General features: G+C 30.1%; 1 protein-coding gene across 1 annotated transcript in view; it reads right to left on the bottom strand.

Annotated features, from left to right (window-relative positions):
- Positions 1-12208, bottom strand: part of LOC108904933 (zinc finger protein 358-like) — a 248612-nt gene that overhangs the window by 21839 nt on the left and 214565 nt on the right. The window lies entirely within an intron of this gene.

Here is a 12208-nt window from a genome sequence, read left to right as displayed (position 1 = left end):
GCAGTGAGTTTTACTTATGGAGTCAAAGAGCAATACAAATCCGAAGTTGAGATTACTGATAGAAACCAATTAATGCAAAAGATGCAAAACAGCATAACCTATCAGAAATAATATTATTTTTTTTAAAGTGCAGGAAAATGTGAATGATCATGATGAGTACATAACCGAGATTGGAAGGTTAACTTCTGTACGTTTATTGTATTTTATTGCAATTTCAGGCTTTAAAACTTTAAAATCGCTATAACTTCGAAGCAAAATTTTGAGACATACATGTTTACATTGAAACACCTTTTTCCTAGAAGTTACTACCTATTTAATAAAGTTGGAAAGAAAGCTAAAAAATCACTCGTTATATCTACATACGTGTATCTACAAAATTGGGAACAAAATCATATGAAAAAAAATGAGATAACTTCAAAATTGCTAATAGTTTATTATTTTAACTTATAATATTGTGGGGAACAACTACTCCACGGACCAAAGCCCCGTCCATAATTGAAATATACCCACAATATCTTTATAAATAATATAAATAATACAAACCCGAGGCATAGATGAAAGAACTTATTATTATAATCAAATTTATATTATTTATATCGGTTTCTGAAAATAGAAAGAATTTATATATGCAATTATATTGATTAAATCTTTCCTATCATCATTATATATCTACACAATATTAGTTAGAAACATTTTATATTGATGCTCAAAATATATATCAATAAAAAACTATACGGAATTTTTTTAGTAATTGGTTTAAAAATTGAAACTGATTATTATTCGTTATAACTTTTACTTAAAATTTTTTATTTTTATTATTATCTCAAAATGTCCTCGTACCAATTTCCATAAAGTTCCATCCATTTTCGTATTTTATGTACGTAAAAAATTGTTACAGATTCCTGGTATATTTTAATTTATCTCAATTATTTTATTACTTTCTATTTGTTAATATTTTTCTGAATCAACGTAGAAAATTGAATTTTTCTTTTTATATGAACAATGTAACTTTTTTACACACTTAGCTTTTAATAATCAAAAAACAAATACAGTAGTTCAAGCTAACACTTATATATATATATATAGAAAGTAATAAAATAATTGAGATAAATTAAAATATACCAGGAATCTGTAACAATTTTTTACGTACATAAAATACGAAAATGGATGGAACTTTATGGAAATTGGTACGAGGACATTTTGAGATAATAATAAAAATAAAAAATTTTAAGTAAAAGTTATAACGAATAATAATCAGTTTCAATTTTTAAACCAATTACTAAAAAAATTCCGTATAGTTTTTTATTGATATATATTTTGAGCATCAATATAAAATGTTTCTAACTAATATTGTGTAGATATATAATGATGATAGGAAAGATTTAATCAATATAATTGCATATATAAATTCTTTCTATTTTCAGAAACCGATATAAATAATANAAATCACATTATTTTGCTTATGTATATTTAGAATAATTTGGAATGCCCCGAAATATTGAATGATGATTTCGGCATCACAAATTATCAAAAACATGTATATATATACATATACAAATGCGCAATTTCTTCAGTTTTACTATAAATAGTATTGGATGTTCATAAGAAAACCTTTTTATTTCAGATAATACGAAAATCATACGTCATATAATTAAATAAAAGTGACATATATTTTATTTTTGTCCTATATCTGCTACAAAATCAACCGCAAAATTTTATCAATTCTGTTTAAGATATTTTAACATATTTTTTTCAATAGTCATTCTTGCTCTTCGGCCAAACAAACTCAACATTAAGACACAACAGAAAATAATTATATTTGGACATTTTGTGGTTTGACAACGCCTACTCCTAGAATTAATTACTGATCCTCATGGGAATTTGCCACGTTGGTTTTGTTTTTAAATTAAATTAGTCACACCGAGGCAAGGAAGGTAGTAAAGAGGGTTCCTTTACAGGTCTGAGCCACTAAGCAGGTGCTTTTTGAAATATTACCGAGACAAATCGGTATGGCAAACACAGAAACTGAAAAAAGTAATGAATGGGAAGAGGCAAAATTAATTACGGACAGTTTTAAAAGTCGTAGAAAATCAGACGCATCGCTTGGACCGTGTGAAAAAAGTGAAATATTTTCCGTATGTTAATCATTGCTTCTTTAAGTGAAATTAAAGAAAAGATGATGTTTTCAAAAATATATATTTTGTTATTAGCTAGCGTATTTTTATTTTACCTGAAAGGTATTAAGATATTGAAAAAAATTTTCTTTAAAAATCCTATCAAATGAAAACAAAAAACACAAATACATTATTGTATCAATGTTTTTTATACAAACAGTTTTTATATATTTGTATGAAAACACAGACCAGCAAAAATAAGTTTGTGCCTAAGATAGCTCGACCCACAAATACATAAAAATTACAAAATCAAAATCAACGTCCCCTATTATTTATTTATTCATTAATTATTTTAAAAAATAGATACAAAGAAACGATCCAAGTACCTAGCTGCTATACTAAATCGTCGCCCTTACACCTTATTCCTTATCAGCATAGCTACATACTTGTGTCTATTTGTAGTTCAGGACTACTAGGCTTTTAGAAAAATCACATTTTCACTTTGCATAGATTGAATGTTTTACCAGAACTTCCCTCACAAATTTTAAGGGTAAATTTTATTATTAAACCAGTTTGCTCTAGAAACAAATCAAAGGTACCTACATAAATCTTCTTGGAGCAGTTGCTGCTACTGTGAATTATTAACAATTTCCGGCATCACTTTTGTAGTGTAATATATATCGTCAAAAAAAAATATCTGACGAATTAATTAATACACCAAATGGCAATGCTGTATCAAACCGCAATCATTAAAAAAACATAAGGCACAGGACGTATTCCTTCCACAAACACTTAAGTATACCTTCGTACTACACCCGGGCAGGTGCTTTCTTTAAAGCCCTTAACTTCCTGGAGAGATCGCGCCTAACCATCCACCATACACCATGTGTTATATCATAATTACAATAATTTTGTTTTTTACAGACTTACGGGAACATATGGGTAGGCTTAGAAGGTAAGCCACTTGTATAGGAAGACGTTAGTGTTTGGAAATAGTCTGTTGAAAAGGGTGAATTAGTCCTTAATCAGATGGCAATCTGAGGACATTAGGATGATCAGATTTGTCAAAATGACAAGCAGGTACTCGATTCACATGTAGGAAAGGATATAGACGTCATCTTAATAAGATATGGGTTGGGAATCAAAAAATCAGGAGATTATTTTACAGATTATGTTATACACCAGGTGAGTAGAATAGGAGCATGTATCTAAAATTTTCATCGCCCACCGACGAAACATACATTTTTTGCGGTTAATAAAAATAAATAAACCTAATAAAACATTTCATACAATTATTGCTTCTTTCTTTATAAATCTATAAAATAATTTTTGTTGTAATACTAATTAAAAAGTATATAGGGTGATTCACAACTTATCCGAAAAAATTTGAAAATAGAAGTGTTATGAAAAATGGAATCAATATCGTAAAAAATGTTTGTAAAATGCTTATAATTTCCGACAAAAAAATTATTGTAGTTGTAGTATTTTCAACCCTTACATCGTAGTTTCTCGCGGCATTCGCGTTGTGCGCTCTCTATCGACGTGACCCCGGGCGATTTCGAATACTGAAATCCAATATTAGTATTAACGTGCTGGCGATAGTGTTTACATCAGTTTTTCAAATCTCTAAAATAGCTTACGTCTATAGCAACTCGGAATTGATGAATATCCTTTGAATTTATGGTGAAGCAAGACAACATTTGTGTTATAGTGAAGTATTTGTGTTATGATGAAGCAAGACAACATTTATGTTAGTTCGTAGAAACTGGGTAAGAGGACCCAAATGTGTTTATAAATCGGTATGTCAAATTATTTATTAATAAAAACCATAAAATAATTGTATTAATTAATAATAGCAATAGCAGCCAAAGCAGTTAAATTTGCTGATGTAAGACAGGTGTTATAAAATTTTATTTATTTCTTTCCTTAAGAAAGAAATTCTTTCAATTTTTTGTCCGTTAATTTTTTATTACACTTTGCCGTTGTGCCGGTCTACAACTGCATGCTTTGCCTTGCGCAAGGTCAGGTTTTACAGTGGACCAGTTTCCAGTGTAGAAATGTATTTTTAAATAATTTTCGAAATGCCCTTTTTAATTTTTTTTACAAAATTGTATTTGTAAGAGTCCCCTGTACATTAAAAATTTTTTTTTCTGATATAAGTTCTGAATCACCCTGTATATTTAGAGCGTAAGTAACTGAGAAATGAAATGAAAATTTAATGACAGTAAAGTCAAATAAGATCTTAAAATAGTCACTCCAAATTTGTTAATAAATGATAACTTATTTATTTTATTTCACTTAATTATAAGGATTATCTTTGTACATTATGTAATATCATTATAATTAATAGAAATGCTGGATAAGAGAATACTATTGAAAATAACTTTTAAAATACATCTTATGAAAACTGAAAATCCGTTTTATCTTATGAAACTACAGATACAGATATAGTTTTTTTATCATAAGATTACGTAATTATTTTTATATTATTATAATATGTATGAGGCTAATTCAAACGAGTTCAATTTCCTTTGCCAAGGATGATGTTAGAGGAGCAAGAATACATAATGTTTCTTTGAATGATTGCATTGTTTAGCAGGCTTCTTCATACACTGAAATTTACATATTTGGAATAAATAGAATATATGGATATAGGTAATATATCTGCATTCCTAAAAAATTAAGTATCTTTTGGAAAGAAATTTTGAAGATAAATATCACCATCCGTGGTATAAGATAGGTAAGGGAAATATAATAAAAGAGTCGAATAAGCTCACAACTAAACTTTGGAACGTCATTTCTATAATAATAACATTCTCTTATGGGCATCTTATAGCTAGTTGCTCTGGATATTCCGTATATCCATTATTTATCCGTTTGGACTCCAGATGAATTTCAGTGAATGTGTTTTGGAGATACAGATGTCACAACTTCTTACATCGATATGTTGTACAAAATGGATACATTACATATGTACATCCACATGATTATAAAATGGAGATCCATAGTGAAAACTTTACATTGGCAACAATTAAATTATGAAGTATATATTATTACAGATTATGTTGGCAATTTTTATTTTAATTTTTATTGAAAGTTTGTTTTTATTATTTAACCTTCCAAATTTAACACGTTTTATATATTTTTTTTTTGATAGGCGCAATATTAAAAATAATCATTATAAATCAAAAATTTATTTCTAATTTAATGTTTTTTAAAATACAGTATAAAATAAGTGTCTTATGGATTTGTTTATTATATAAATATATATTTTATTTGATTCATTAGAAATGCCTCTGAGGATTGTCCTTAATTGGGATATATATATATATACATATNTGCTATGTATATATATATATATATATAAATCACAACTATATAAAAAAATGTCTCATGGATTTATTTAGAAGAATACGCGTTAAGAAATCCCAAAAGGATGTTTTATCGGTGTTTAATAGATATTTATTTGAGTAAATCATCACCACTTATGGATGTCCATAATTGGGATACTCATTTTATTAATAAAATGTTGACACTATGGATATACCTACATAATGAGGATGAATGTCCATCAAAACTACAGAGAAGAGTGTCTTATGGATTTATTTAGAAGAATACACGTTAGGATAACCATAAAGGATGTTTTATCGGTGTACAATCTATAGATATTTATTTGAGTAAATCATCTCCACTTATAGATGTCCATAATTGAGATATTCATTTTATTAATAACCATGACACCTTCTGCATATGAATGATGAGGATGGAGGAGGAAAGTGTGTTTTGATTTATTTAGGCCGATATCCATTTGGATAGTCAAAAAGGATACATTACGGATGTTTATTTATCCATTAGAGATGAGCACATAAGATATATCTTATGGATATTGTCGACTGGAAAATTGATACATTATATGAAAAGGACAAATGAGTTCATTTAAGGCACATTTCTATGTAGGTATATATCAGAACAATAGGTATCCAAATGAATACCCACAACAGTTCTTAAGACTAAAAATGAACAAAAAATAGATACCCACTATCGCTATTTGAGCTGGTGTCAAAACGGCCGCGAATGTATTCATTTAAACCTGAACTTATTTTGGGAAATTATCTCAGAAAATCGTTGATGGACGGTAGATAAATCCAATAATAGGGAAGATTCGATTTTTATCTCCCTTACCAATTCCACGGCAATTCCTTTCTGTTATTAGTCGATTAAAGCTCTCCAAATAGAGCCGGATGATAAACTAGTTAAACTGTGTCGAGGAACATCAGTTATGTCGCCGTATTTGAGCGGTATCCTTATATGTCTGGGCGTCCTCATCAGCAGTGGTGGAAAATCCACGGAGAGGCGAACATCGTTGTGGTGCCGTGAGAGAGGAAAAGCAGAAATAAGGAGCCCGTGAAGCATTTGTCGTGTTTTAATGGAGTGACAAGTGACGGCGTGAGTGACTGCTCGGTGAACGCGCACAAGAAGTACCGCTGATTCGAACAGATTACATACATGGGGATTGACGCGCGATGGACGGGTGTACGCGGACAGCGTCGTCAGGAGCTACGTATTGTGCCAAATGTCACATAACTAGTGTTCGGAGCGAGCCGAGGCAGCGATTCCGGTGATTATTTATTAACTGGATAACAAATTATGCCGCATTTTGAGACTAATGAAAAGAAACGATAAAATTATAGTAAAAGTTTATTTTTGGTTTTTCTACTATCATTAGAAATATTAATTTGTTAATGGAAAAGGATTACTGATTGACTTAATTGAAAATAGAGTAAATGTATCACAAAAATGTTTTACGATATATTATTATGAATTCTTGTTTTTTACTTTACAGGGTGCTTTGTAAATCCGTTTCAGGAGGACGTTCCTCGAATCATTTTAGGTGCAGAAGCCTTAATTTATCGACAGTCTAAATCAAACAGTTTTCGACATATATCTTCCGCTTCCGAAAATTAAAAAAAAAATGTGTTACCTATATAGATGAAACTTTTAAGTACTAAAGTATTAAAGACAAAAATTCACTGAATGGTGACAATTTGTCAACCAATAGCGGAGATATTAGGAATACTATCATGAACAGTTTTAGAATTTTGACACTTCTGTATCATTGGCTATAGGTAGGTATAGTTGAGGTGTCTGAAAATGGATCAAAAGTTTCGAAAAATATTTAAGAAAGTGGGTCATGGTATACTGCTAAAGAAATTATGCCTAAGTTAGTTAGTAAGTAAGTAAATAAGTAAATAAGAAAACAAGCAAGAAAGCAAACAAGCAAGTAAGTAAGTAGTCATTTTAGAAGACGAATAAATGCATTTAGATCATTGTCTAGGTAAAGGACATTTTTTACTTTATTTGGTAGTTATAATTTAAAATAAGCTTATCATGTCGCTAAATAATAAATAAGGAAATTTTAAAACTATGTACCTATATTGTATCACAAAGTACAATTTTAAATACAATATAATTATTAAAAGTTGCAAAACCAAGGTACACTTTTATTCCCTAAATATTATTTAAAATTGTATATTAAACAAAAAATTCTTAACCATTTTTTTAGGAAAGAAATAGTTTTAAAGTTAATTTAATTTATTCATCTGTTTGATATGATGCGCTTATTTTATTTATAAAACAAATAACTACTCGAAAAGGCCCATTTTTTTCGAATAAATTGAAGGCCAGTTTTTATTAAAAGTAGCTTGGAAGTTAAGTGCGCATGTCCAATATTCAAAATACACACTAGGATGTTTAGTGGCAATATCTCTCAGAATCGCCACCACTGTCTGTCAGCTTTGTATAACATATTGATAAAAGTTTACCTTTAATTAATTAAATCGAAATATTTGAACAAATAACTCTTTTGAAACTTCAAAACTGTTAAAAAAGTAGTTTACCTTAAATAATTAAGATTTTTCATCTAGAATGATTTTTTGAACAATATCGTGAAATTATGACACGGGCTTTGAAAGCACACTGTATATTTGATAGTATATTCATTTGAGGACATACCTGAATCACCGACCTCTTTCTAGTTCCTTATCTTAATTTAAAATATAGCCATAAAGGCTGTTTCAAATTAGAAACGATAACATAGCTATTTCTACAACATTAGATCAAAATTGCATATTCTTATAGACAATAATTTCTCAGGAAAAATCTGAAACAAAAAATTAACAATTTTGTTGATAAATTTGTAAGTGCTCATCCCATTAACAATGGCCAAATCAGAATATTAATAAAAAATATTATAAGAATGTTCTGGTGCTTAGTATTAACGTCTATTAATGAACAGAATGGAATATAGCTACGTTTTAAATCTTATTATCTTCGCCTGAATTAAATCGTTAGAATATGATTTTACTTTTTTAATATTCTCTCAGTTTTCGGAACTTATCCTTTCACTTTCGTTAACACAATTGTTTTTTCATTAACGAGCTAAGTTTCATTTTTATTCACATTTTCTACTTAATTTGAAGCCGCACAATATTATTTTTCGAATTGCAGTTGTATGTGAATCAATAGTATCTAGTTTCACTTGTTTTGTCTTCTTTCTCAATTTTCTGAACTGTCCAAGAGAAGCCTTAATTATTGATGCAATATGGTCCTCAATAGTTGCCAAATAATAGAATGGAAAAAAACACGACAACGCTATAAAGTTACAAAAATAACATATTGAATTCACTTTTATCATAAATAGTATTTTAATTTCTATTATTCAATATACTTTTATTTAAACCCACAAAAAAATCTTGAAATAAATATTAATTCTATTATTATTATTCAGGAGCGGATATTTATATTATATTTTATTATCGCCCATAAATCCACTTGTACGTACGTGCGAGTACAAAGTAGTAGACAACTTTATGTCTCTCTCAAAAAATCTTAACCGACATTATCTCCGTTAAAACCGCACAAAGCCCTGAAAAATTCCTCGGTCAAAAGGGAGACAAGTCGATTGTAACTAAGTAAATATTATAGGCAAAGGTAAGGAGGTACTACACAAGGTTGTCGGTGATGACATATGTTTAACAATGAAGTCATGGATCGGTGAACCATAACAACTTTAAGAAGCGTTCACACGGACTTCAAGGAGCGTTTCAGATCCACTACTGCCCCACATAACCTCCAAGCTACATTTAAATGTAACTAATTAAGGAATGCAACGCACCAAGTGCGTTCGTCTTATCGCAGATCGCTGCATCCTAGATTTGTTATGAAACATGGGAAAATATGCGTTGATAGTAATAAGTTATAAGTTGAATTAAAATCGGAAGACCTTCAAATGACACTAGACATAAGAATATAAGTAGAGGGATGTAATGGAAAACAAGAGTTTTTTAATACAAAGATTTCTAAAGCCCCTATGATCCTTCAAAAATTTAAACTGAGTCAAAACTTTTAATGAATTGCTTAACAATCAAGTGCAATTCCTTACCTTAAAGTAAATTTTAATAAAAACCAAACAGTAATGTCGAAATTATGAAAGATCTGTTGAAAATCAAAATATTTGGCTTTAAAAATAGTTTTCTTTTATTTATTTGAATGGACCATTTTCAATAAAAATATTTAAAGTTCCTGATTTTGTTTGTTCGTAGAACCGTTCACGGTTAAAGGTTCAAAAACGTTGACACAAATTCGCATTTATTTGAATGACCCTTACATAAAAAAAATTCTTCTAGAAACCGGTTTTCAAGATTTCAAACTGACTTAATTGAAATAACAATGGAATTTATGATTTAATTGCACCATAACCTGCCAAGTCTTGTAGTTTCGGATCCCTAATGTATAAAATCCATATTCCCAAGCTTTATGGTTCTATACTTTCGCAGTTCCCGGGTTATGAAGTTACGAGATTGTAAAGTTAAGAAGTTACGAAACCATAGGATAACTGTGGAATAAAAAGATCATTAATTTGAATACTTTTCCAATTACCGACTACTGAAGTCAATTGAAAATCTCGAAAACTCTTTTCTATGGGAATATCTTGATGTTAGAATCAAAACACTAACTAATCAGTGAGTTCAGGCTTTAGATTCGAATTCACCAGTTCAAAGTACTGGGAAATATACTGGTTTGATGCCCACTTTTTGGTGGCAGAGTGTAATTATTGACGAGCTTTGAACTTTTTACTCGTGAATGATTTTACATTCTACGAGGAACTGGGTTCATCCGAATTTGTAAAAAAAAATTGTCTTAAACGTCAAATATTTTTTTTACAAACAAAACCCTCATAATTCCTTCCCATCGCTCTCTTCTTGAGAAGAACTTGAAACTGGAAATTAAGTCCTCTGGTCGGTATTTATATTTAACATGTATTTTAGTCCATATATCCCGATGCATGGTACGCTGCCCTGTGATGTATTAGTCCTTGATTTCCATGTACAAATTATTTTCAGATTCTCACTAGCTCTAAACCCTCATCTCAATCGTAATAATTTCGATATTTCTGCTGACTGCTTCTCTATAGGGTCCTGACCAAAATCTCTCTTCTTTACTACATCTCCCCTGTGTTAATCAACGGGGAGATATGTATCAATGTTGATACATATCTCCCCGTTTAACCAATATATACTTTGTCGCTTGTACATGAAGTCGTGCATCTCATCTTGGAAAAAGCTGTCTCTATTTTTGTGTTATGGGCTGTAGTAACATTTTGTTTTCTTAACAGGTGGCCTACTTTATTAATACATCCACTCTGTAATGTAATGTAATAAAAATGTTATTACCAAATATTCCTTCATTGTCTTGAAATTAGGTGTCTTACTGATAGCTTGATCAATACTTCTATTAGTATATCCATTTCCTCTGAGAGTTATTCATAGTTGATGTAATTCTTCGGGTAAGAGATCTGGCTCGTAGATGGTGCGTGCTTGAAGCACTAAGATGTTAATGATACCTTGTTGAATGTTTGTTGGCTACGGAGTTATCAGGATTCCTCTTGACATAATCTAGGAACAGAATACTCTCGTGTTTTCCAACTTTATTATGAAATATTCATCAGGTCATCGTCAGCATATCTGAGCCAACACTTTGGTTTTGGAACTGCTTACACAGTGCTTCCTTTTCACGCCATTCCATGTAGATATTTGTCAAGGCGTGAATCAGTCAATAAGGGAAAGTCTACAGTTTTTGCTTCAGCTTATTCATACTCTAAAGAGGATGAGGATCATCTGATATACGGTTTTCTCAAGTTTACTAAGTTCTTATCTTTGTATCCTGCTATAAGTATTCGATACAAACTTTTTCCAGAACTTTAATTTGCACTTCGGACATCACCGACTTCATTTGGATCTAGCTGGATTCCTTTGATCCTGTTGAAAGTATCTCCAGAGTTGATGTGGTGGTCTATCTTTCCTACGAGGTCTTTGATTTTGTATGAAACGTATCAGGCCAGTGGTTAATTTTTGTTCAAATTTTACAAGACTTCTATGAGGATACTTTCAAAGGTTGAGGAATGTTCAAATTTTTTTGAATTATCTGAAGGACTTTTTTCATTACCTTGTTTTTTCTGGTTATCATGTGTTTGGACCTTGAGGCATGCTTCAAAGGGAGGACAAGACAAGATTAAATAAAAAGTACATTCCTGATTCAACCGATGATGTTAATTTATGTTTTAATAAAAAAAAATAGTGCGAAGGTATGGGCACTGCATTAAAAAATAAGAGTATTACGTAGATAAATGGTCATTATTTGTACCTCTAATTAAATTATATATTTTAAGTTAATTAAACTTTCCCCGCCCTGGTATTTGTAAACGTTATAATTAGTAAATATTTATATTTTCAGTAAAGCAATACTTCTTCTCAGTGCAATAAGTTGCACACATAAAAGTGAATCTAAATAAGTAATGCTTAAAGAATTTGCATTATTATTACTTATGTACATTAGTTCATTTCTTAGTATTCTACCGCTCCGATAAATTATAAACAAAATAATTACTTATTTTCATTATTTATTATAGTAGTTCACAGATGCAGCAGCAGTGTTTCCTGTGCTGCTAATTTACGAAAACCGGTAATAGAAAAAAGAACATTAATATTAATTTTACCAGTAATGATACCTTACCTTACCTTACTAAACTTAGTACA

The sequence above is a fragment of the Anoplophora glabripennis genome, unplaced genomic scaffold (genome assembly GCF_000390285.2).
Source record: "Anoplophora glabripennis isolate ALB-LARVAE unplaced genomic scaffold, Agla_2.0 scaffold109, whole genome shotgun sequence".
Lineage (NCBI taxonomy): Eukaryota > Metazoa > Arthropoda > Insecta > Coleoptera > Cerambycidae > Anoplophora > Anoplophora glabripennis.
The sequence above is the reverse complement of the archived record's forward strand: the minus strand, read 5'-3'. Positions and strand labels throughout refer to the sequence as shown.